The sequence below is a fragment of the Sus scrofa genome, chromosome 15 (genome assembly GCF_054392235.1).
Source record: "Sus scrofa isolate SSC_HxYL_T2T_F1_AM1 chromosome 15, Sscrofa_HxYL_maternal_Yorkshire_Landrace_v2.0, whole genome shotgun sequence".
NCBI classification, from domain to species: Eukaryota; Metazoa; Chordata; class Mammalia; order Artiodactyla; family Suidae; genus Sus; species Sus scrofa.
Genome location: NC_139397.1, coordinates 153,167,420 through 153,190,961, shown reverse-complemented (window position 1 = coordinate 153,190,961; position 23,542 = coordinate 153,167,420). Strand labels below are relative to the sequence as shown.

The 23,542-nt window shown below is 55.6% G+C and overlaps 1 long non-coding RNA gene across 1 annotated transcript; it reads left to right on the top strand.

Moving 5' to 3' along the window:
- Positions 1-5,760: 5,760 nt before the first annotated feature.
- Positions 5,761-21,718, top strand: LOC146396241 (uncharacterized). The gene is made up of 3 exons (XR_014830394.1): positions 5,761-5,932; positions 18,627-18,824; positions 20,804-21,718. It is a non-coding gene; the product is annotated as an uncharacterized LOC146396241 (long non-coding RNA).
- The last annotated feature ends 1,824 nt before the right edge of the window (positions 21,719-23,542 follow it).

Here is a 23,542-nt window from a genome sequence, read left to right as displayed (position 1 = left end):
GCTCGGCCGCTGAGCTCAGGGGGCTTAGCTGGAAACAGGCGCGTCTGTGTGTTTTCAGCTGTGCACAGATGGGGAGATGTCTGCCCCCTCCTTTCTCTCCCACGTCTCTGAGGGACACTTAGGTTAGACGGACGAGTGTCCACAACATCTCTGCCCCACGGTGAGCCCCGCACACAGGCTTCCTTGAAGCCCCCCCCAGGGGGTCCCTCCGCCAACACAGCCGTCGGCCCCCGGGTCCGGTGGCTGGGCGCGCACGCCCCGTGGTCCAGCCTGGTGCAGCCTGTCCGCTCCAGCTGCCGTGGGTCCTGGGTGCACTGCCCGGGAATCTGGGAAGGGCGCCGCTCTCACAACTGAGCAAAGTGGGCATGTTTGTTTCCATCGAAGTTAATGTTTTGTTTTGTTTTTAGTAAATATCTGACAGTTTAATTTGGAAGAATTCTGCACATGAAACTCTCCAAAACATAGTGTCTTCTAAGAAATGACTGAAACACAGGGACATTTTCACACACCCAGCGCCTCGTGTCGGTGAAGCAGGAACCTGTCCCCAGGCAGGTCCTCCAGCAGGAGGGCAGGGGCTGCTGGGCGTGGCTTGGTGGAGGCCCTGCCCCCAGGAGGCCAAGGCCAGGGTTCTGGGCACTGTCGGCTTGCTGGCCCTCTGCTTGGGAAGACAAGCCTTCGGTTAGGGCAAATCCAAGAAACCTGTCCTGTCCCAGGGTGGGGCGGGGGGCCCTTCTGCCCGGGTGGAGTCCCCACACAGAGCGGGCACCCAAAGGTGGAAGAGACGAGCCACAGCGGGCAGCACTGGGGGTGAGCCAAGGCTGGCCGCATGAGCAAGGCAGGATGCCTCTGACATACCTGCCCGGCAGGTGTGTCCCCGAGCTTCCTGATGTCAGAACTGGGGCCCACTTCTTACCTGGCAGCACCTCAGGCTGAGCAGGAGCGACAGTGCTTACAGGATGGTTCATTGAAGAGCGTACCCGCTTCCCACGACCGTGGCCAGTCGGTCCTGCTCTCACTGTGGTGGGCATCGGGCTGCCCTGACACTCCAAGCTGCTTACACCCTTCAGACGCCCCTCTGAGCTTGATCCTGAGAGCAGACTTGGGGTCCCGGCCCCGAGCCCCAGTGAGCCATCTCCATTGGACTGAATCAGCAAGCCTGGACAGCAGCATGGAGGCATGCTAGGCGCTTCACACGGAGGGGATTCGGTCCTGGGACTGTCTCCCAGCCTGAAGAAGCCGAGAAGCCAGCGGGACGGGGCTGCAGCCCTGAGTTTGCGCCAGTAGGCGGCTGCTGCCACCAGGCTGGGGAGGCAGGAGGGGCGCAGAGAGAGGGAGCAGCTCCTGAGCCTGGGACGGGGGTCGGCAGGCAGAAGCGGGGACTCTGGAAGGGGGACCAGGGCCACTGAGAAGGAGGCTGTCGGATGGGAGATGCCGCTGGGGACGGAGGAGAAGCCCCGGGCACCTCCACCCCTCCGGCCTCACCCTCTTCCAGCTGCACCTCCCAGGGCCAGACACGCAGGGCTCCGAGCAGGGGCTCCCGGGCGGGACTTGAGCTCTGGGTGAGGCAGCCGGGAGGGGTCAGCGTGGAGCCCCAGGCCCCCTCCCCCACCCTGCTCCACCCCCCTCCCCTGCGCTCACCCACCGCAGCTTCTCACAGGCCACAGACCGCACCCTCGGCCCGAGGGCCGCTGGTCCATGCCTCGCCTGCCACCTCGCCCTCCTCTTGCGGGTGGCCACATCCTCAGAGAAGCACCCCCCACCCCCTCTGCAGACCAGCTCCCTGCCCTGGCTCCAGGCTGCCTGCACCTGCTCTGGGGTCGCTGCCCTTGACTGGGGTGGCAGGGCAGGCGGAGCTCAGAGACACAGGAGAGACAGGCACGTGTTCACTGCTCCACCCCCCCCATGGGTGCAGGCGGTGGCGGCCTCTTCCCTGTAATGTCCTGGTGGCCACAGCCCCGTGTCCGAGTCCCCATGACAGCCACCCCGCCCACCTCTGACCAGGGCCTTCTGAGGAGGCCTCCTGGCTTCCTTGGGGCCTGAGCGAAGCTGTCTTCCATCCGCTGGTCCCCTCCTCACGGCCAGCTTCCCAGGGAACAGAGGCAGGGCGGGTTCCCGGCCCCCAGCAACCCTCCCACCCCCAGCCATGGTGGCACATCCTCCCTGTGACTGTCCCAGGGGGGCTGCCGCATGGCCTTCTTCCCCCTGGGGCAAGTCCACTCACCTTCCGGGCTGAAAGCAGCAGAAAAAACACGGACCGTCCGCCTCCCTGCGTTCCTGCATCCACGACCCCGAGACAGGAGCCTGCCCAGTCCGCACTGGGGCCAGGCCCTCTGTAACGGGGGCCCCAGGGAGTTGTGGAGCGGTGGCTGGGGGACAGAAGGGTCTTCCTGGATGGCAGAGGCCCATCTAGAAGCTACGTCCATGCCAGGAAAGGCGTTTCAATGGCTGTTGCCTCCCCCCAGAGTCTGGGGGCTGGGATTCCAGAGCAGACGACAGGCCGGGTCAAAGCAGCCATCCCGAGGGAAGTGGGAAGGGTGGCTTTGTCCTTACAGACAAGCAAAGTCCCAAGGCCCTGATGTTGGCGGGAATTGTCGGGGCTTTGCCATCTGTCACCTGGTTTACCACAAGCCACACAGGCCATGGAAAAGCTGGGGTTCCCCCTCCCAGGAAGTACTGTCCCCCGCAACCAGGCACACACAGGCAGAGTCACCTCTGCCCAAAACAGGAACCCTGGGACCGGCTAATGAGGGGACAGAGGGTTTCTGTTTTATCCACCACCACCCAAGCTGCATGAGAAGCTTAAGAATTTTCTGAGCAGCCAGGTTGAGAAAATTCTCTCTATATTTGAGGTGCATGTGTGTGTGTGCACGTGTGTGCGCATGCATGCGGGTATGAGAGCAGGTGCATGAGTGTGAGCACGTGTGCGAACGCGTGTGTGAGGGAGCACGCCCTGTGGGGTGTGCACGCGTGTGGGCACGTGTGGAGGGCTGGAACCCAGCAGTGCTGTCCGGTCTTGCCTCCTCCAGCTCCAGCTCCAGGTTTTAAAGACATCGCATAAGCGCCTGGCCTGCGTCCACCCATGCCCGTCCCAAGCTGCGCCTGGGGGCAGGGCGTGCGGGCTGACACCTCGTTGACCAGATTTTTCCAGGGCTGCGGAACCACCTTGATCCACTACTTCTGGACCTCACCCTGGACTGGTTTGGTGAGAAGCGACTTAAACCCAACAGACGCCCGAGCGCTGGAAAGCGCCCAGGCCTGTGGGCTCCGAGGGCGCTCCGAAGGCTCCAGGGAGGAGGACGACAGAGGCGGGCCGAGCAGGACCCAGCCAAGGCTCACCAAGCGAACCAGGAGGCTTCCTCTTCTGCTAGTTCTCCTGCTGGTGGGGAGGGGGAAGGGGAGACCCAGGGTCCGAGGGAGCAGGACGCCCAGCTCTGGGGAGTGCCCCCTCTGCCAACCTGTGGGGCCATTCCCAAAGCTGCCCGGCGCTGGGCGCTGTCTTCCTCAGAAGGACATGCAAAAACCAACCCCCGGCCGGGCCTGGCTGTCAGTGGCGGCCAGGGAGCAAGCCCGTTTCACACAGAAAGGATAACAGTATCCCTGGTGGCAGGGTGGGAGGACAAAAATTGGCAAAATTCGGCAAAAATTGATTTCAAATGTTTATAAATTTCAAAGCGTGAATAACTGAAACCCTCCCCATGTCAATTTTTTCGTCTGAGTCTTAACAACCTGGCAACAATGCGCGTGTGTGTGTTTAAGATAAGGGGCCCTGAGCCGTAACCCACAGTGGCGTTTTTGGAGCATACAAGGTTTTTTACTGTACCCCAAAGAAAAGAGAAGTTCTCTCTTCTGAACAAACACCATTGTTCTGCTTCCGTGGACCCCATGGGTACGATTGTTTAAAGCCATTTTCTTCACCCCAAGCCCCGCCCACCCTCCTTGGGTCCCAGAGGGGGCGGGAGCAGGAACTTCTTTGGCCAAGTCATCAGACTGCGGTCCGAGGACCAGGCTGGGACCCACAGCCCCCACTCATCAGCACCCCGCTGCTGCCTCATCTGCACAATAGGAATGCCATCAAGCCTCTGCCAGTGGTCCCTACAAGAACTCACCAGACAGATGTCGTTTCTTTAGTGGCGCTGGCTCCCAGGAGCGGGGCTGGTGGCCCTCTGCTGATCCTGAGTGGCCACCTTGGCAAAAATTGATTTCAAAAGTTGATAAATTTCAGAGAGTTCGTAACTAAAACTCTCCTGATGTCATTTTTTTCCTCCCAACGCTGACTTTGTCTCTCGTCTGTCTCTCTTTGGTCCCTGCTACAGCTCACCGGCCCCCAGAGACGCTAGCCGCCAACAAGCGTGGATGCTGGCAGAAACCCCTGTCCAGGCACCGTTCGCTTGCTGCTTCCTCCTGTGGGGACTGTCACTGATAAAGGGACCTTTCCGTGGTGGAAGAGCCCCTGGCTAGCGGACACAAGCCTGCAGACCACACACCACTTCTCTGCCTACCTCCTCAGCCGCCTGAAACTAGGGGAGCCCCCGAACCAGTGACGGCAGGCATCTGAGTGTGTAGCTCCAGCCTCAGGGGAGCAACAGGACCTTGCCGCCTCCCACGTGGGGGGGAAGAGGCGGCAGGTGGGTGAGCGTGTGCGCCTGCGCGCTTGTGCGGCAGGGCCTGGCTTTGGTGGGAAGGAGAGAAGGACCTCAAACGCACGCCAGAGATGCCTCCTCCGACAACTCAGCTCGTCTTCGACTGAGCAGGGCTGGAGGATGGAACAGGTGGAGCCAAGACAGGGCGTCTCTGTGCAGGATGTGCCGGGCTGCGGGGCATGTTCCCAGCGGTCCCAGGGTGCCGCCCTCCTGGCTGGAGCCGAGCCTCCTTTAGGGAGCCAGTTGGCCGTCCTTCAAAGAGCGACTTTTTCACCCCAAGGCAAGGCCGAGAGTGGAGGGAGCAGGGAGGCAAGCAGGATGAAGTCAGCCACAGAAGCTGCTTAGAGAAATCAGGCACAGGTAGGGCCGCAGGAAGTTTAGCACCTGGCCGCTCGGGGCCGGGGCTGGGCTCAGCGCTGTGCACACAGACAAGCCCCAGGGTCCTGCCCAGGACGGTCCTGCAGCCGCCTGGGACGGTGCAGGTGCCTGGGCCTCGCACACGCCCGTCCAAGGAGGCGGGGGGAGGGGCTTCTGAGGAGGGAGGTTGCAGTGGGGCCCGGGAGGGGCCTCAGAGGGAGGGGCGCGGAAGTACTGGGGGCAGGAAAGCCTCCGAACCCTGAAGCAGCCCCTCTGACCTGCTTACTTCAGCGAATGCGGCAAAGAGGAAACGAGGATTTCGCTGATAGCGATGGAAGGTTCTTTGATGACTTCACGGCCTTGGGCAGCAAAAAGTCCAGAGCAAAATTCAGTCTGTTTTTGCTCCAGACTCTGCTGCCCCAGGCCCCGAAGTCATCAATGACCCTTCCGCCGAGAAATCGGTGAATTGAAATGTCTGATGTCTTTTCCCCTCCTGTGGTGCCACTTTAATGCAAAGCAGAAAACCACAGACTGAAATGCAGAGAGTAGTGAGCATTCCCCGGCTCTGCCTCCAGGGTCGGCTGGCTTCATTCAGGGTACTTGCAGCGTCTCCAGTGCGGCTCAGAAACCCTCCTCCGCTCTTACAGGGCATCTGTGCCCTACAAAGAACCATCTCACACGTTTGCTCTGATCGAGGCACCGTGGGCGGGAACCGGAAACAGTCCCAGGGGACCCCATGGAGCCCCCCCCCGCCCGTTTTCCTGGCCCAGGCTCGGGGTCTCGGCATGGCCAGCTCTGCTTCCACTGGCCTCTCTCGGGGAGGGAGCCACCTGACGCCTATCTTCCGGGAAAGGAATCGCTGTGGACGGAGAAGCCACAGGCAGGTCCCCGGGAGCCCCAGCTGTCCAGCGGAGCTGAGATGCAAACGTGAGAAGGTTTGCACCATCCTGCTTCCTGCTGAGCACGAGTGGGTGCCCATACATTAGCTGGGGGGTCACCTCCCCAGATGAGGGGGCGGGACTCGGGGCTGAGGCGGGGCACCTTGGACTGGCTCCTGCTTCTGTCGGGGGAGGAGAAGTGGGCATCTCGGGTGGGCGGGGTGAGGCGCCGGGGGTCCAGCAGCAGGGCGGGCGGGGCCGAGGCCAGGAGAGGAACGTGGAAGCGAGGGAGGGAGCGCGGGGGACAGAGCCTGCATCGCAGAAGTCAGGCCATCTGGGACCTTGCCCAGCCTCAGGGAGGGGCGGGAGGGGGGTGGTGCCCTGAAGATTTGCGAGGAGTTGCCCGTGGTGTTTATCCGCAGGCTGGGGGCTGCAGGCTCCAGTGGGCAGGGAGGGCGAATCGGACTGCAAGCCTTGAGTCACTGGGACCTGGGCCTGGACCTGAGTGGGCAGCCGCGGGAGGGGGAGGGATGTCTAGGATGACAAGCGACAAAACTGGCAGCCTTTCTGGGTGGGGGGGGGTCTGGGCAGAGGAGGTTGGGAAGGCCAGACCCAGGGCTTGACCTCAGAGCACCACGTGGGACTCCTGCCGACTTCTGCAGAGACCACCCAGAAAGGTGAGGCCAGACCCGGTTCTAGTTTGGGTGGAGAAAGAGCAAGATCTGGATCCAGAGGGGAGGGAGGGAGGGAGACAGCTCACCAGGGCTGGGAAGAGGTGTGTGGCCTTCGGCCCCGGACTCTGGGTGGGGGCCGCAGCGCGGAGACCCCGGGAAGTCAGAGAGAATGACAAGGAAGAGCCAGGTGGGGCTCTTTTTGGCAGCCTAAAAAACACAATAATAATAATAATAATAATAATAATAATAATAATAAAAGCTAAGGGAGTTCCCGTGTGGCGCAGCAGAAACGAATCCGACTAGGAACCATGAGGATGCGGGTTTGATCCCTGGCCTCGCTCCGTGGGTTGAGGATCTGACGTTGCCATGAGCTGCGGTGTAGGTCTCAGATGCGGTTTGGATCCCGCACATTGCTGTGGCTGTGGTGTAGGCCAGCAGCTGCAGCTCCGATTCGACCCCTAGCCTGGGAACCTCCATATGCCGCGGGCGCGGCTCTAAAAAGCAAAAAATATTAAAAAAAAATAAAAAATAAAAATGAAAGGATAAGAAACAGCGGATGCGAGGGGTTGAGGAGAGAGGGAGAGGGGGGCGTGGCAGCCAGGCGGGGGATGAGGAACTGGCCCCCCCCACCCCCGTGAGCAAAGGGCATGAGAGAGGCCAGTGGGGCAGGAGGCCCAGCGGAGAAGCGCCTGGAGGGGCACGTGGCCAGAAGGGAGGGCGCTGCAGGCAGCAGGCCTCAACCCTGGCTGGCCCCAGGGTCAGCCTTAGGGTGAAAGGTCTGCCGGTTTGGGGTGTCTGCCCAGCAGCTGGGGCAACGGTCCTTCCTTGGAGGAGGCCCAGGTGACCCGCCCCCGTGTCCATCACTCTCTGAAAATAAACGCTGCCACCAAAGAAATCAGAAAACATCCCGCCACACATCCCTGAAGAAGCGCTGCTGAGAGCCGCCTGAGCCCCCTGCAGGGCGGTGACACACAGGTCATTCTCCAAAACAGGTGTCTCGGCTCAGTGTGTCCCATCCAGGGGCCCTTACTGGGCATGTGGGGTCCTTGCATCCCGTCCAATCCCACAGGGCGGCAGGAGACTCGAGGCTGTGCAAGGGGCCTGGAAGACAGGCCGACGACGTTGAGACCGTGGGCCCTGGAAGCGGCCACCTGCAGCCCCACCACTGCGCCCATGTCTGTGACCTGCAGGACGGTGACTCAGGACAGTCTGCCTCTGTCTCCTCAGATGTCAAGAGCATGTGGTCACAGTGCTTGCGTCTCAGGGTTGAGGAGGGGGCTACGCCAGGGAATCATGGGTCAGAACAAGCCTGCGATATATATTCCCTTTTTTTCCCACCTGCCCTTGCAGCATAGGGATGGTCCTGGGCCAGGGACTGAATTGGAGCCACAGCTTCTACCTACACCACAGCGGCAGCGATGCCGGATCCCTTAACCCGCTGCATGATACGTACGCCTTCACCGCGGTGGTTTTAGAAGAAGCTGGCTGTTGTGCCTCCGGGTAGGGAGGAAAGGCGTTCCTCACAAGCAGCAGGAGAGACGAATGCTGAGTCACATCGGGTCCGGGACACAGAAGATGCCAGCTGAGCCCATCGAACCCCTGCGCACGGGGAACGGGAGAACCGAGGATGCTCAGAGCAGGGGCAGGAGTCGGTACCCAGATGCGGTGAAAGGACAGCTGGTTTCTGAAGATTGCTCCCAGTCCCACTGAGATACGGCTGCCTCCTGCCCCTGCCACTCAGCCCACTTTCCACAATGTTCCTTAGCGAGAGGCTGCAGAAAGAAATGGCCCCCTTCCCATCTAAACATCGGTCAAAAGACACAGACACTCAGGAACACGCAGAAGACAGCACTGCCATTGAAAGGCAAGAGAAGACACACTTTCAAAGGAGAATAAAAACCTTTCAAGTAAAAAACTTCCTTCTGATGTCAAGGAAAAGTTAAAATCTAGTTTATTGGAAATGAAAACGGAAGCAGGTGTACAAGGTATACAAGGCGCCAGAGAGCAAAAACCAAGCTGTTCGAGTTCAGATGAAGCAATTTCAATACGTGGAAATGAAAGCCACGACATACACAGAGAAAATAAGAGCGGACATTGCTAGAATTTTAGGACTACGAAAGAGCAAAATACAGCTGAAGAAAACAGCCTTAATAAGATTACAGAGGAAACAATGGGTCTGGAAGACACACAAACAAGAGGACTGACGGACTCGAAGCTGATGTCCCCCAAAGAGAACAGAACAAATAAATAGAACCCCAAAATGAAAGATGCGAAGATATGCTGGGAGCAAACGGAAATAAAAGAAGACTGAATCTGCTCATCGAAGGGGCCCACGAATTGAAACAGAACCACTGCGTTCTAGGAAAAGGACTCGATTTCAAGCTAGAGTCCTCTGCGCCTCTGGGGAGGAGAAAATAAAGGCGGAGTCACCACCGGAGAGAAACCAGACTGGCCTCCGATTTCCCGCGGAGTCCCCCAGTCAAACTGTTGTTCACGCGTAGACAAAACACAGAGATGTTTTCAAACACACGAGGATTCGGGAGTGGCACCTTGACCTCCACCTGAGGAGAAAAAAGAGAAAACCGTGAAACCCTGCCGGCTGAGAGACGAGGAAGAAGACATCACTCAACTCTGATGACACCCCAACGACAAAGAGAGAACTAGCGCCAAGCTTCCTTGTGAACTTATTTACAGAGCAGAGTTGATTCTACAAACCTGCCAAGGAGGAAATAATCGTATAACAGCAAAATCAGGCGACGGAGGGGGAATAAATACTCCATCCAATGGATCAACTACTAGAAACTGTGGTCTATCATAAAACTGTTCAAAGATAATCACAGGATATTTAGAAGAGAGGGTAACCCCAAATCGGAGGTTGAGAGGCCGGAGAGATAGGAGACAGGACAAGAGCGAGTTCGTTGGGAGAGATCGGAACTATCTAACATTTTTCACCCCAAAATAGAAGTTTTACTCTATTACTAAAAGTTGCAAGCAACCACTAGACCATAAACAGGCAATAAACACACAAGCTATTAGAAATCACACGTACACACACACACACACACACACACACACACACGCCCAAAACACACTCAAATGGTATGTGTCGGATAGCTTAGAGTAAACAAAGAATCTTTTAAAAGACAAAATAAGGGCGTTCCCATCATGGCTCAGTCGTTAAAGAATCTGACGCGCATCCGTGAGGACATAGGTTCGATCCCTGGCCTCGCCCAGTGGGTTAAGGATCCCGCGTTGCTGTAAGCTGTGGTGTAGGTTGTAGACACAGCTTGGTTTCTGCGTTGCTGTGCCTGTGGTGCAGGCCAGCAGCTGTAGCTCCGATTCAGCCCCTAGCCTGGGCACATCCACATGCCACAAGTGCGACCCTAAAAGGTAGAAAAAAAAAAAAAAGACAAAATAAGGTGACAGAACCAGAAAAAAAATTGTCATGTTAAATATAAATGGATAAAACTTATTTATTAAAAGGAGATAAAGATTCTACACTAAAACCCCCAAACTTACAGCTACACCACTGCAGGAGAGGCGTTAAGCCAAAGAGAAAGTGTTATGGGAAAAAGCAGCGTAACAGGGAAACAGAGCAAAACAGCTCAGAGCATCCAGAACGAAGCTCTGTCACGTCTTTGTGCCACGCAACACCATATTAAAATGCTTAAAGCAAAAACTGCAAGAAATACAAAGATAAGTACATCTGTTCTCCAAGGAACACATCATTCTAATGCTATTCAAACTGTTCCAGAGCAGAGATAGAAGCAAACCCTCCAAATACTTAGTATTAAGTCAGCATAATAAAAGCACACAAAGCTAACAGAATGCGCGGAAAGGTTTCAGCACGGTCTCCTTCAGAAACATCACTGTGAAAACACAGACAAGTGGAGTGGGGCAGAGCGTTAGGAGAAGAATGCGCAGCCATCAGGGTTCAGCTGAAGCAAAGGAAGACCAACCAACACAGGAAAATCTGTTACGTCGTCCAGCAAATACGTAGGTCATGGAAAAAAGGGAGATGGCGAGCCCCCTAGGTGTCTTAAGTAAACTTTTAATTTTCAGATAGTTGTGGATTCCCACTTAGTTGTAAGAAACAATACAGAGAGTCCCCCCGCCCCAGCCCCAGACGCTTGACTCCGTTTCCCGCATGGTAGCATCTTGGAAACCACAACGCAGTGCCCCGTCCGGGATACTCACAGGTGTGGCACATTTCTGTCACCACTGGGGTGCCTTACGCTGCCCTTGTGAAACCACACCCACCTCCGCACCTCCCCGCTCCCCCACCCATCCCCAGCCCTGACCCCCAGAAACCACTGACTTGGACTCCATTCCTGTAAACTCGTCCTTTCAAGACTATTGTGTAAATGGGACCATACACCACACAGCTTTAGATACAGAATTTTTTCCCTCTGTGTAATTCTCCGATGGTTCATCAAGTTGAGCCTGTCAATGCTTGGCCCCTTTTTAACTCTGAGTGTCTGTTCCAGGGTGTGGATGGGCTGCGGTTTATCCAGCCTCTTACTCCTGTAGGGACAGCCAACTTCCCACATTTTACTACCGTGAACAAAACTGCTATAAATGTTCACGTACCAGCTTTGTGTGAGCAAAGTTTTCATCTCTCTAAGAGAAATACTCCGGAAAACTGTTGTCAGACGGAGTGGCAGTTGCATGTTTAGTTTTACAAGAAACTGCCAAACCGTTTTCCAGAGAGGCGGCACCATGTTTACATTCCACCAGCCATGGATGAATGGTCAGTTTTTCCACATCTTTGCCAGCATTTGGTGTCACCACTTTTTTGTTTTAGCCATTCTGAGAGGTGTGCATTAATATCTCATCACTTTTTTTTTCAGTCATGCCCATGGCATGCAGAAGTCCCTGGGGCCAAGTATCAAACACAAAACAGCAGTGACCTGAGCCACAGCAGTGACAAGGCAGGATCCTTAACCCACTGAGCCACTAGGGAACTGCCTTATCAAGTTTTAATTTTCATTCCCGAATGGCTAATGATGGTAAACTTTTCACTTTTCATATGTGAATTTGACACGTTTAGTGGCAAGTATTTTCCCATTTTCTAATTGAATTGTTTGCCTTTAAAAAAAAAACTGTGTTTTAAGGGTTCTTGTCATGCTCTAGATTCAAGTCTTTGGTAGATATATGGTTGGCGTATATTTCCCCCCACTCAAGGGCTTGTCTTTCCATCCTCTTCCCAGAGCAAAAGTCATTAATTTTCATGCACTCCAACTTGTCAGAAGTTTCTCCTTTTCTTATTTTGGTGTCAAATCTGAGAACTCTTCACCTGGCTACGGGTCCCAAGATTTTGCCTTATTTTTTACTGAAGTTTTGTAATTTCACATTCAAGTTCACAATCCAGTTTGAGTTGGTGTCTGAATGAAGTCTCAGGTTGGGGTTGAGGGCGCTGGGTTCGGTTGGTGATCGCCTGTGGAATTCTAATTGCTCCGGGATCGTTTTTTGAAAATACTTTTTCGATTCGATTACTTTTGCTTCTTTGTCAACAATCATTTATGAGCTCTTTAAATGACAAGTTCACTTCCTTTAATGGTGTTAGGATTAATCAGCGTGTATTTTCATCTTAGTTGAGTTTTGGTCATTTGCAGTTTTTGGAAAGTTGGTCCATTTCCTCTAGGTTGTCAAGTTTGTGAGCATAAATTATCTGTGTAACGTCTGCAGGCACCACAGTGAAAGCCCTCTGATCATTCCTGATAGCGGTGATTTTATCTCAGTCTCGGTAGAGGTTTATTGACTTTATTGGTGGGTTTTCAAAGAATCAGCTTTTCGTTTCATTGATTCTCAACTGCTTTCCTGTTTTCAATTTCATTGATTTCTGCTCTTTCCTATTTCTACTCTTTGATTGTTTTGGTTTATTTTACTCTTCTCTTTCTAGTTCTTGAGGTAGAAACTTAAAATGTTGATTGAAGATTTTTTTTCTCTTTTCTCATGGAAGCATTTGTAAATTTGTAAACCCTCAGCCGTATCCCCCATGTTTTCACTTGTTATGTCTTCATTTTCATTCAGTTCTGTGTATTTATTTTATTTCCTTTGAAACTGCCTCTCTGACCCATGGATTATTTAGAAGTGTGTTGTTTAATTTCTAAGCTTTTAGAGATTTTCCTGTTGTCTTTCTGTATTGATTTCTAATTTGATTCCATTATGGTCCGAGAAAATACTGTATATGTCTTAATCTTTTAAACTTGTTGAGGTTTGATTTATGGCCCAGGTTTGCTCCATCTTGGTCACTGTTCCATAGTTGCTTGAATAGAAAAATGTGTCTTTTCCTGTTGCTTATAGAGTTTTCTCTGTATATTAATTAGACACCACTGGTTGATTGTATCATTCAGTTTTTCTCTCTCCTTCCTGGTTTTCTGTCTAATAGTCATGTCAGTTGCTCAAAGTGGGGTATTGAAGAGCTCGGCTATAATTGTGGATTTGTTCTTTCTCCATGAGGCTCTCTCGGGCTCTGCTTCCGGTGTTTTAAGACCTTCTGTTTGACACACACTTTTAGGATGGTTGTGTCTTCTATAGGAGTGATCCTTTTACCATTATGTAATGGCTCTCTTTGTCTCTAGTACTTCTTTTTGATCTGAAGTCGGCTTTATCCGATATTAATAGAGCTACTCCTGCTTTTTCTTTATTAATATTTGCATGGCATATCTTTTTTCCTGTCGCCAGACGTGTTTCTTTGAAAACTCCATCTTATCCTTCTTGACTTTATCCCATCTTCCTGCTTGGAAAACAGTCACAGTGCTGGTAAATGACTTAAGCTTAAGAAATGTGCCTAAAGGTCAGAGTAAAAGCCTAACCTTTCACCAGCTAAATGGCTTTTAAAATAGCAAAAGAACTTATATAACAGCAAACAAACCCTGTATCATCCACCCATAGCCCCTCCTCACTTGATTGCATCTATAAAAGCAGTGTGGTTTCTTGAGGCAGGGCTCTTGGCCCCTGAGACCTTGAGTCCCCGGTTCCCACCTTTACTTAAGATAAATGTCTCTGTGTCTTGTTTTATGTTAACTTTTCTCCTTAAGTTCCGCAGCACCCGTTCTTCAGCCCCATCCTGCTGAGCTGGTCTCGGCACCTTCCGTCCTTCTACTTTCAGTCCACCTGTTCTGCTGTATTCGAAGTGCATTTCTTATAGGCGTAATGGCTTGGACCGTGGCTGTTGTTTTCTGAATCCTCCATCTTTGTCTTTTAACGGGCATATTTAGATCATTTACATTTGAGGTAATTATTGACGCGTTAGGGCTCAAGTTTGTCATCTTATTTGTGTTTTGTTTTCTTTCCTGTGTTTATCCTTCTCCTCTTTCCCTCTCCTTACCTTCCTGTGGTTTCTTGAACATTTTTTAGCATTCCATCTTTTTGTTTGCAGGGTTTGGATTCTACCGTGGGGTGTTGTCTTTGGGGTTGCTCTAGGTATTATAATTCACATACATAACTTTTTGCTCTGATGCCAGAGTTTTGCTGCTTTGAGTCCAGTATAGTGACCTTGCCTCCATTTAGATCCATCTCCCTCCCTCCCCACTTTTTAAAGACCACGCCTTAGGTGTTTCCACTAAATGCCTTGAACACCACATCCAATGATGTTATATTTTGCTTCCTCCATCAAGTATATTCAAGAAATTTATGAGCAAAAGGACTACCTATTAGATTTGCCCATATATCACCAGTTTTCATGTTCTCCTTCCGTTTGCGACCTTCCAGCCTTCCTCTGTTGCCAGCTCCTTTCTGTTCAAAGAACGCCTTTTAGCCATTTTCCGAGGGTGCCTTTCTTCTCAGCAAGTTATCCTGGCGTTCCTCCACGTGAAGAGGTCTTTATACCCCCTTCCTTCCCGAGGGGTGTTTTCACCAGCTATGGAAATAGACTGCCAGGACTGAGAAATGGCTTCTGGCTTCCTTGATTTCAGACGAGAAATCCACCAACATTCACGTGATTTGAATGCAGGTGACATCATCACCTTCCTGGGGCCACAAAGCAGGGGAGTCTGAGCAGACCACCTGCTCCTGTGGGGTGGGGTGGAGAGAGTGGGGGTGGGATAGAAGGCCAGCTTCCCATTGGCCCTGCCAAACCTAGAGTATGGGACGGTTGTCCACTTGGCATTTGGCTGGAGTAGGACAGGCTTTGCCAAAAGAGCTTCCTGCTCTTAAAGAGCCCTTGTCTGGTCATTTTTTGAGGGGGGGATACACGGCCTTTGAAGCCTGGGGTCAGTTCAGGGCCCAAGGCCATGAAGGACCCAAAAAACACCCTCCCCCATGTCTCCCTCAAGTCCTGCGTCCCCTTGGCAAGTCCTTCCTTCCATTTGTCAGTCTTTCTCTGCCTGATTGTCACGTACGCCCTGGGATGTTTAGTTGTAAGAGAGGGAACCTGGAGAAACAGGGCTACTCCTTCTGGGTAGAACTGAGGTCTCCACTCCTTAGAGTTTGAAAACCATTCTGTAAAATTCAATATCCATCCTGGCTTCCAACACTTAATAATAATAAGGGAATGCTTGGATAATTCCTTTGTAGCATCAGAATATTTATGTCAAATAAAACATAGAATCCTTCTTAATAAGAAGAAAAAAAACCCTCTCCTTAATGTTGAGTGAGCAAGAATCCCAAGGTACCACATCATTTAGCACTTTTCTAGACATGCTAATCAATGCAGTAAGACAACGGAACTGAATACAGACAGAGGAAGCAGTGTCTGACTATTCGTTTATGATAAACAAGCAGAGCTGAAAATATCCTTGAAAATGGTTAAACATTTAAAAACGTCACTTAATAGTCACAAAATTAATGAACCAAAATTTTATGTAAATAATAACCTGTTAAAAATATGACGGAAGACAAAAAATAAAATACCTAAGAACCAATTTAAAAAGACATTTGCAAAACGATATTAAGAAAAGTTTAACGTCCTACTGGGGTATAGAAGACTCGATTACGTGGCGAGATGTATCTTAACTTTGGATAAGAACTCAATTTTCAGAAGAATTGCTACGTTAATGATTTTTAGAAACCTTAATGTGATCCTAATAAAATAACAGCAGGAACTTGACAAGCTAATTCCAGCGTTTCTATGGAAAAATAAACATAGAATTACAGCCACGGAGGGTCACAAAATGCAGAAGAATAAAGGGTAGCTGTCTTGGGCTGGAAACTGCCCGTCCCACCACAAAGTAGAGTAGCGGGAGCTGGGTTTATCCTCTGTCTGAAATAACTCACGGCCTGGGTGTTCGAGACTCTCTGGACGTCAGGTAAGGTAGGATGGTGACCCCTGATGGTCAGAAACAAGCCAGGTGAGTCCTGAGGCTGCCCCAGGGTACCACTGGGACAGAGCATCCAGGCAGCAGGGCAGATTCAAGGAGGTGGAGCCAGATACCAGGGAGCCCAAGGGCAGTGGCATGAGCAGAGCTGGAAGAGAAGAGGTACCCAGAGAGAATGTTCAGGAGAATATGCAGAGCCCCCCACCTTGAGCTTTGAGCTGAGTACCCAGTTGGGCACGAGTGTGAGAACCCTCCCCACCCCACCCCCCGGGGGACCACCCAGGTTCTCAACTGGGGAACTGGGGAAACAAGACCCGGGCCCCCGAGGGTGATGTCGCCACCAGCAGCGTGGAAACCCTCCGCGTTCACAGACGGCAAAGGATCGAACTTTCCGTGCCGCTTAACCGCCTCTCCGAGCAAAGCTCGGGAGCGTTGGTGGTGATGCCAAGAGCCGGCTCCCTGGAGGTGAAGTCCACAGAGTCTGACCCTATTCATAGTCCCCAGCACCCTTGAGCACGTGCGTGGACAGGCCAGAGTCCCCTGCAGAGGAACAGGAGCAAACTGCCCCCACCCTCGACGCTGGAATGATGGCAAAGGGGCTACGTGGGCGGAGGGGCGGGGGCAGCCTGGAAGGTCAGGAGTGTGACATTCAACCTTCACGGCCTTTTAGAGAAGACAACCCCTCAAAGGAGACGAGGACCGCGGTTGCAGGGGTAGTGACGGGGCGGGGAAAGGGAGCCGTGCGGAAACAGCTCAAGGAACTGGGGACGATTCAGAACTGCTGCGACGGGTCCTGCACCTGCACGTAGTCATTTGTTAGCACTCATGCAACTGTAAACCCAACGAAAAAAGCCCATTTTACCACGTGATTTTTTCTATTCTAAAAGGGATAGGACTACATGCTGTTTCTATTTACAGATATTTCTAGAAGATTAGGACCAATGGGTAAGGTGAGAAAGCGGGTCTGTAACTGCCTGTGGATGGGACGCCGGGGGCAGGACCGAGGGGTCACCGGGGGCACCTGGAGAACGTGGGGGGACGGGTGAGCTCCCGGGCTTGGCTGTAGAGAAGGTTTCCCTGTGCACGTGCATGTCAAGTGCATCACAATTATACTCCTGCTCAAAGTGTCACGGAGCACCAGACACCCCAACATGTCACAAAGCCGCAGAACAGAGAGAAGGGAGACGTGCGAGTCCCTGAGGACAGGGCCAGCCTGTGCTCCCTGCGCCTGACCCTGGACGCAGAGCCGCGCCCTCGGGCCCTGAGAGCAGGGTCTGGCTATGCACACGCCTGTGTGGGATATGGGGTGGGGGGGGCGGGGGCTGCTGCGTGGTGTTTGTGGGATGTGGGGTGCCTGTGTGGGGTGTTGTGTGTGGAGTTTGTTGTGTGTCTGTGGTGTGCTGCGTGTGGGTGTGGGGGAGTGCTGGGAGGGTTGTGTGTTTATTGTGTGTCTGACGTGCGGTGTGTTGTGTGGGATGTGGTCCGTGTGTGGGATGAGCACGCCTTCCGCAGGCCGGCTCCCTTTCTCTCAGCAGCCAGGCATCCCCACGGCTCTGTACGCGAGGAGCCCCGCTGCACGGGGTCCCGCGGGAAGGAGTCCGCACCCAGGGACGAGGCCTGAGCAGGGCTGCAGAGGCGTGGGCAGCGGGGACGGTGCCAAGGGCCGGCGACGTGGCTGCCGCTCCTCCTGCCCCGGATCGGCCTCCTCGCGGCTGGCCTGCGACTGTCAGCAGCCTCACCCTCTCCTCAAACGCAAAGGCTCCCCATTTCCTTCTGTGTCGGGAAGGGTCCCGTGGTGGGAAACCTGCGCACAGGGGTGTGGGTCACGGGCCCCACGAGGAGCCCGTGGGCGTCCGGCGCCTGTTCCCTGGCCCTCTTGGGAGGACGAGCCGAGAGCTTCTGGAGGGAGCCACTGAGGAAAACCCCCGGGGCGGGGCGGGGCCGCGGCAGGTGCTCCCGGAGGCAGAGGGGGGCTGGGGCAGGCCGCGTGGGGGCGTCAGTGGGGAGAGCAGATTGTGTGGCGGTGTCAGTGGGGGGAGCAGGCTATGTGGCAGTTTTGGGGGGACAGGCTGTGTAGGGGTGTCAGTGGGGGAAGCAGGTTGTGTGGTGGTGTTGGGGGGACAGGCTGTGTGGGGGTGTCCGTGGGGGGGAATAGCCTGTGTGCGGGTGTCCGTGGGGGGGCAAGCTGTGTGGGACACAGTCGGGCTGGGGGACCAAGGGCCCAGGCAGGCTGTCCATGCTCAGAAGGCCCCAGACCATCTGCCTTCTGGCTCCGTGTTGCATTGGTTGTCTGATGATTTTCTTCAAACACGAAATAAATAAGCTGGTAGTTTACTTTGCAAACGTGGCTCTGCCGAGGCTCTGAAATGGCTGTTGGAATCTGCTTGTGTGAGCGGGGCGATGAGAGAGCTTCCTTTTCTAATTGGCTCTCCACTGGAGAGTAATTAACCTCAAAACTGTTTACCACCGGGGACCGCGACACCGCTTGGCTATGGTAATTTGGAGGATGGGTCTATGTTAGATTAAAAATCTTTCCGAGTTGGCTCTTACCCTCTCTAAACATGGGAAGCCCTACGTGCAGGGCTCGGATTTGGTATAATTAATTTTTCAGGGCTCGAACCTGTCTGGATGTGTGATTTCTTCCCAGACCATTTGGGGCTGTTATGTAGCCCCTGACGGCGTGAGCATCACGGCTGTCAGCATTTCACGCTGCAGCCGCCGCCTCTTAGAGCTGAAGCTGCATCCCCGCTTCTCCCCCTGTTGGTCTCATTGCTGTGCTCTGCGCCGCAAACCCGCGTGGCTTCCTGTTTCTTGCAGATCAGAGCCCCTGTTTCCAGCGCGGGGCTGCAGGCCCCTGGGACCACATCTGCTCTGCTTCGCTCCATCCGCTGAAGAATCCGGCCCTGAAGGCACCACTCAGGCTCCGGGTCTGCGACAAGGCATGAGCCTTTCCGTGGCCTGGACCACACATCCCGTCCGTGCTCCAGCCAACGTGGCGCCCACAGCAGAGTTCAGGTGCCCCCCCACGAAAAGCCCTCCAGGGTTCCCACCCTGAGGTTCACACGAGAGGGAAGGGCCCGACCCGGACCTGCAAGGACAGGTCCCAGCGAGGCGCCCTGCCCTGACAGCGGCGGGGCGGCTGCCTGGGGGACACTGCTGCAGCCACGGGGGCGTGACCAGGCCCTGAGTTTCCCCGTGTGGGTCTGAGCCCTCTCACACCCCCAAGCGGGAGCTGTGAACGGAGGTGTGGCTGGGTAAGTGGGTCCCCACCCAGCACCCAGTCTGCCATCCAGACCTCCCTTTACTGCTCTGCCCCCTTGTCACACCGTGCCACCAGCCTCTGGCCCCTCGGCTGCATCTTTGCCCTCCTAACTTTATTTTCTAGACGGGTAGAAGCCCAGGGAAGGAAACGAACACAGGCATAAGGTATTAAGACAGCAAATCACAGCACTTCAGGGCTCCCCCAGCCAGAGGCGTCCACCCTGCGACCCAGGAGTACAGTCAGGTCTGCAAGTGTGTTTTCTCGAGAGCACAGTCTGGCCCGAAGACGGCTCGGTTCCATCAAGGACGTAGAAAGTTCTGCTCCCACATCCACAGAGCTCGGAAGTGCCTCGCATGGGGAAGCCTCCAGCGGGAGCCTGGCTCCGTGGAGGTGGACACCGCGGAGGGGCAGGGACAGAGCTGCGGGAGCTCAGCCCCTGCCTTGTGGCTGCAGAAGTCAAGGCCAAGGCCAAGGCCACGCGGTGCAATGGTTAGAACTGGAGCTGGACTGGGATCCCGGTCCTTCCCCCAGCTGGGCTGCCTCTGCACCTGGCCCGGGGAGGGTCTCTCCTGGGGGATCGGACGTGGGGCCGGGGTCCTCACGAGGCCGGGGGCGCCTCCTCTGTGGGGTGAGGGCAACAGGCCGGGGCGCCCCACACTGCACGTTCCTGTGGGCACGGAGAGGCTGCAGGACCTGCCAGAATCCCTTGCCTAAGGTCGGGGCCTTGTGAGGGGCTGGCCGGACCTCCCGCTTAACTACCCCGCACCACCCCCCACCGACCCCTGCCCACCCCGGGCTGCGCGGGGAGCCTTTCTGTTTTCTTCGGGTCAAGCACATTCTGGCGACAGCCCTTTCCCACCAGGCGGGCGGCACTTTTTCCCAAGCCCGATGCTGTTGCGACAGAGGTCCTGGCCGACCCGTCCCGCCCCAGGTTAGCTGTTGGCTCTGGGTTTACTGTCCTTAGTTTCTGGCTCGACTTCCTTTGTCTTTTGTCCCCTCGCTCCACCTGGTCATCACCCTGATTGCAGCTCTGGCACCAGCTTCTCGCAGAAGTGGGTCTCTAACAGCTACAGGCAATTCAGTTCCTCCCACTGCTTAAAAACGGAACTGCCTTCTCTGGCTGCCGGGGCTCCTCCGGCTCGTTTCCCGGGCATTCGGTTTCCAGGAAGGAGGGTGCGGGACCCGGGGAACCGAGAGCACAGAGCCATCTATCAGCTCGCCATCCTCTCCCGTGGCACCAGCAGCGGAGAAGCAGGGGGTCCACCTGGGCCAGAGACAGTCAGGAACCAAGAGCCACGAGGATAAATGACCTTTACGCTGGCCACCCTTGACCCTGGCCACCCTTGACCCTGGCCATGGCCACTCACTTCTCTGCCTCCTCTCTGGTTACCCCCAAGGAATCTCGGGGCTTTCTTCTTCTTTTTTTTCTTTTTTTGGCTGCCCCCCAGCATACAGAGTTTCAGGCCAGGGATCGGATCCGAGCCACAGTTGTGACCCACGCCACAGCTGCGGAAATTTGGCAGGGCCTGGGCTCAAACCTGTGTCCTGACGCAGCAGAGACGCCGCCGCTCCAGTTGCGCCACAGCAGGAATGCCGGGCTTTGTTCTTAAACACGTAAAAATAGCAGTTGTCAGAGCCCCCAGCTCCCCCCACAGACGCGGTGGGACCACAGGGACACGACGCGGAAGAGGATCATATGACAAACGCTGAGTGAGTCACTCCTCTTTTCCAGGCAGCGTTCTGAGCATTTGACGCAGATCGTTCTTCCCGCAGCTGGCACAGAGCGGGCAGCGCTTCCGGGCACTTTGTGCGGGAGGGGACGCCAAGGCTCGGAGAACGTGCCGTGCACAGGAGGGCTCCGTGCGTCCCTGAGCCACACGCACCCCCGGCGACCCTGACAGCTGTGTGAAGCTGTGCAGCCTCCCCTGGACCAGAGGTTTGGAAACACCTGCCACCATCCTTACAGTCCTTGACGAGGCCAAACTGTTGTTATCTGTCGCTGCTTCAAAAATTACCACACGTTTGGCAGCTTGAAACATGGTACACTGACTATCTTGCAGTGTCTGTGGGTCTGACCTGGAGCTTAACTCTGGGTCCTGCCAGCCTGCAGTCAAGGTGTGAGCCAGGGCTGCGGTCTCACCTGAGGCTGGACTGGGGAAGGGTCCGCGTCCCCTCAGATGGGCAAACACTGAGAGCAGGAGGCAGGGGTCAGGGGCCCACAGAGCGTCCGCTGGCCCCAGGCATCGTCTCAACTGGGGTCTGCATGATGAGACCTGGGACCTCGGAGGCCAGAGCCGCCAACCCTGCCTGGGCTCCCAGGAGGTCTGCGCGGAGGAGGGGCAGCTCCTGTTCTGGGGCTCAGAGAGGGTGAGGGGCGTTTCAGACCGAGACCAGGGACTCAGACTCTGGCATCAGCAGAGGTGCAGGAGCACGGGGGAGGGGCGTGGTGGGAAATGGCAGCGGGTCCAGAAGGACCCCAGAGAGGGGGTCAGCTAGGGGTGACTGCCAAGGACGAGACGAAGGACGGGGCTGCCCTGAGACCCCCATGGGCCTTCATCTGACCTAATGGGGTGTCATTGGGACCCATCCTTGTTGGGGGTGTGGGTCCGTCATCAGCTGCTGCCCAATAAATTTCCAGAAAACCTCACCTCTTGAGCCAGCAAGTGCTTTTATCGCCGTGTCTGAGAGTCAGGGGTCTTGGCGTGGCCCCGCTGGCTGGTTCTGACTCGAGGTACCAGGGGGGTCAGTCCAGCTGACGGCTGGAGCCCTGGTCTCATCTGAAGGCTCCGCTGGGCCTGGAGGTCCCACTCCAAGTTCACACGGGTGCCCGTGGTGCAGGCCTCTGCGCCTGGCCCCAGGGGCCTCTCCTTGGCCATCAGCGTCCCCCAGAGCAAGGCCTCCAAGCCGGGAGACAGCCTCTAGTGTAGAAGCCACTGCGTCCTGCACCATCTGGTCTCAGAAGTGACAGCCTGGGCCTCCATCACCCTGACGCCTATGTCACGGGGAGCCTCACGGAAGGCTGACCACCACGGGACACGTCCTGCTAAGTTCGTAAAGGGTGGGCAGCTCGGAAGTCAAGGTGTGGCTAAAAATAATGTCATTTCCCTCCGCACGTAGCAGAGTGTGGCTCCCTCATCCTGCCAGCCCCCGAGAGGTGGCCTTGTCCTCACACCCACTGCTCAGCTGCCCCCGGCGTGTCCAGAGACTCTCCCCTGGGGGAGCCCAGGCGTCTCCATGGTGACGGTGGGGTCTTGAAGACCCTCATTCCTCACCCATCCCGAAGGCGGGCTGAAGACGGGAGGCGGGGAGCCCCTCCCACACACTGGAGCTGGGCCAGGCGGACCCTGAGTATGGCCTGTACCCCTGACCTGTGGCCCCCCTGTTCTTTACATACGCTAAGGTCTTGGTCGGGCCGGGCCGGGCCTGGGACCCTCTGGACCCGACAAAGAGAAGGCCAGAGAAGCTGACAAGGGTGCCCACGCCCGAACAAGAGGAGGGAAGCTGCCTGGCCTCTGGGATTCGAACCCATGGCCCCCAGGTGCTTGCAGCCTGAGAGGCAGCTTGGCCAGGAAGCCCTGGGGCAGGAGAAGAGGAGTCAGCCTCTAAACCTGAACTACAGTCTCACGGGGTCAGGGGCGGGCTCTCCCTCCAGCTGCCCAGGCCTCCCACGGCCCAGATGAGGGACCTCGGCCCAGGCAGGTTACGGCTCGTGCCCAGGGCCATGGTCAGGGCGGGAGCAGAGCGGGCCTTCAGAAGAGCAAAGGGAGTCGAGCCGCGTCCTGCCAGCCCCCCGCCACGCCCTGTCCCCACTTGTCCCCGAAGGCCCCTGAGACAGGCACTGATGACACCTGCCCTGGGGGGCTGCACACTCAGCCTTGGGTGAGCAAGTCGCCCAGCCATCCGTGGGGTGCTCCGCCCCCGCCTCACACTGTGTCCCGGTCCCCAGCTCCCTGAGCGGGGATGCCTACACTCTGCAGGGGTGGCAGTTCAGGCCCTTGGGGACTCCATTCCAGGGGTTCTGCTTCCTCCTAACCTGCATCTTCAGTAAGGCGTCTGGAAAAACGGCGCCTCTTTCCACTGAACCGGCAGGAGGGGAGGCCCCGGAAGAGGGTGAGGGACAGGGGAGCCCCCCATCCCGCCGGCAGACCCCCGGGCTCGGAAGGGGGAAGGTGTGAGGAGGTGGGGCTTACCTGCCTGAAGCTGGGGACGACCCCACAGGGTCTGAAGCACAGGACAGGAGAGGCTTCCGCACCTGCTTAGAAGCATCAGAGGAACGGGGGACCCTGGGGCCCTCGAGGCAGGAGTGGGCGCCCAGGAGAGGCCGCCCGGAGGGTGAGGGGCTGAGAAAAAAGTGCTAGAATGTGCTTTGGATTCCATCCCGTTCCTTTCGTCCTTTCTCTGCCTGTCCTGTAAGTGAGATTCCGGGTGACACGCGGACGTCTTACTATGCTCACCCGTCCGCTTACACATG